The 2,961-nt window shown below is 28.9% G+C and overlaps 1 protein-coding gene across 3 annotated transcripts in view; it reads right to left on the minus strand.

The window, feature by feature from the left end:
- Positions 1 to 2,961, minus strand: part of LOC122633076 (mucin-5AC-like) — a 49,894-nt gene that overhangs the window by 38,144 nt on the left and 8,789 nt on the right. Inside the window, exon 1 of one of the 3 annotated variants that reach the window (XM_043820589.1) lies at positions 2,784 to 2,863. The exons of the other annotated variants lie outside the window; for them this stretch is intronic. The gene's annotated coding sequence lies outside the window, so the exon portion shown is untranslated. Of the gene's footprint in view, positions 1 to 2,783; positions 2,864 to 2,961 lie in introns of those variants that run through there. 3 annotated transcript variants of the gene reach the window in all.

Consider the following 2,961-nt stretch of genomic DNA (forward strand, 5'->3'; position numbering starts at 1 on the left):
TATTATTATTATTATTATTATTATTATTATTGTTATTTACTTTTTTAATTTTCGATTAATTAATGAGAAATAATATCGATCATGACGTTGATTTAATTATGATTACAATATATCGTGCGTGTATATATATATATGTATATATATGTATATGTATATATGTATATAGATATATATAGAGTGACCCAATTTAATTAGGTAAGCCATTCCTCGTAAAATATTATTGTTTAGTTAAAATAAGAGGATGAATCGATAGATAAGAGGAAAACATAGTTATGCTCTTTAATTCTCAACGATTCCATTTATAAATCGACTACATCAACCTACTTCATCGTAGAAGACGGTTTTTACTGGCCAACTGCCCGGAACCAATTCTTTATACACCGTGATCCCTCCTTTCATCTTCTCTTTCTACGAATAATTATTTCTCATTCCGAGAATCATGTAATTGCGAGAAATAATTCGTATATAAACGATTATAAATCGTTCATCAGTATATCAATGAATCGATATTGATTTTCGATAATTCACACTTTTTCGATAGCATTTAGTATCATCACTAAATCTCACAAATTTTGTTTTCACCAAAAATACAGTAAAGAAAAAAATAAAAAAAAAAAGAAAAAATAGAAATAAAAATAAAAAAAAAATTCATATAAAAATTCTAAGAGATATACCACGAACGATAAGATAATAAAATAATAATTGATTAATCGTGCAAACGATATCAAAAAGATCGTGCTCGGTCGGTATACCGAGAAGAAGATCGCGTAGAATCGGTTCGTCGGTAAGGAAGTTTTCTGTCCAATTATCACCATTCTTTCTCAATGATCTATTAGAATTTTTATCATCGTTGATTCGTTCGTTTTCCCTTTTCTTCTCCTTCTTCTTGTTCTTCCTCGTTTCGTTCACTAATGGCTCGTTTTCGATATTAACGAAATTTTTTGTAAATTTTCGAACAAACTCCAAACTCTTACGACCAATCGTACAGATTTCTTTCATTTTTATTTTTATTTATATATTTTACATACAATATATATATATATACGTATGTATGTATGTATGTGTATATATTTTTCGTTTCGTTTCGTTTTTTTTCTCTCGTTCGCGCTTTTAACACAATCGTTTTTCGTGATCGATCGATCGATCGATCGTCGCGTTGTTTCGACAGTACCGTTTCTCACTTCGCACTGCCAACTGCGATCTAAGCTAAGATCATTTTGATTACCTAACCTCTCCGTCTCTCTCTCTCTCTCTCTCTCTTTCTCTCTTTTTCTCTCTCTCGTTCGACTTTAAACATCGTCATCGGTTAAAACTATACTACCAGATTACGAAATCCTGATCGTAGATAATTTTGCACGAGCAAACATCATGAACATCTTCATAATTATCTTACGCAGTTACATTTGTATTTACGTATATTTCGCTTATTAATCTTCGTTCATAAATTTTCGATAAATTTATTAAACGATCGTAATAAATTTTCATCGTAAATTTATTCAACGAAAATCTTCCTATACGATGGATGATGCCGCCATTTTGAATGGTAAATTAATCCTCATTAATTCTTCATGATTCTTTTTTCTTTTTCTTTTTTTTTTTTTTTGCGATTTAATATCTTCGTTACCGTACGAAATCGACGAAAATTTTTCATCAAAGTTAATACCTTTCATTTTGAATTTCAAATAGATCATTTAATCGTCATTGATAAGTTTCATTCGCATTTATTACAATTATTATCACTCGATAATACTTTCTTCAAAGTTTATACCGCCATTTGTCGCCATTGTCAAATTATTGAGAATCGTCCGTCGCCATTTTGAATTGTAAATTAATCATCCGATATCAAATAATTTCATTTCCAACATTATTCTCGTGACTTTATTACTGTTATTATACATTTTACGTTACGTTTACGTTTACGACGTAACGTAAATAAAAAATCACTTTTTGGACGGTCATTTTGAATTTTTAAAGAATGATCGAGTGAAAAAAAAAAAAGAAAAGAAAAGATAGAAATCAACTATCGACACGTCGCTGTCTCAACGGATAAGACATACTACGTGTTCGTGATGCTGACTATAGTCAAACGTATAAATCAGTAAAAAAAAAGATGAAAAAAAAGAGAGAGAGGGGAGAGAGTAAAACTTCGACGTGAGAAAATTGAGAACGATAACTCACAGAGATCCATCGATCTTTAGTGTTATATACATAACCAAGAAAGAAGTACGTTCTTAGCCAGGTATGTACAATATTTGGTTTCGAACCATACTGCATTCGAATCGATACTGTTACTGTAGGTTGTACCAACAATGAAATTATGATTATGATTCATTCCGAATACCGCCATTTTGCCATGAATTTTAAATTGATCTCTTAATAATCATTGGTAAATTTAATTCGAATTTATTACAATTATTATCAAACTTATTTTATAATTATTGAAAAAATCAATTCATTGTACCGTTGAAATTATAATTTAATTAAAAAAAAATTTTCCCATCATATCCACAGCGACATACCGTTTCTAACAATTGACAATTAATAAATATAATTCTTGTTATAATAAATTACATTATTACAAAGTTATATATATATATATACCAATTTATTATACTACCTAGACTAAAATTTATAATGATTAGTTTTTCCAATCGCACGTAATAAAAGACGTTGCTAATCAATACATTGATTACATATCAATGTACTTCGTATTATCTAAAATTATGATGTAGAAAAAAATAAAAAATAAAAAAGAACACACGAAGAGACAAAAAATCACTCACCAAACAACGAAGATTCTTTGCAACAACAAATATGATTTATTCCATTGTTGTCCATCTTTCGTTTTTGTTATGACAAATAATTTTTTTCTTTTCTCTCTCTCTCTCTCTCTCTCTCTTTTTTTTTTTTTAAAGAAAAATTGAGAGTATCACTTAGGTTAAGTCGATCGAATCGATTCGA

The sequence above is a fragment of the Vespula pensylvanica genome, chromosome 11 (genome assembly GCF_014466175.1).
Source record: "Vespula pensylvanica isolate Volc-1 chromosome 11, ASM1446617v1, whole genome shotgun sequence".
NCBI lineage: Eukaryota > Metazoa > Arthropoda > Insecta > Hymenoptera > Vespidae > Vespula > Vespula pensylvanica.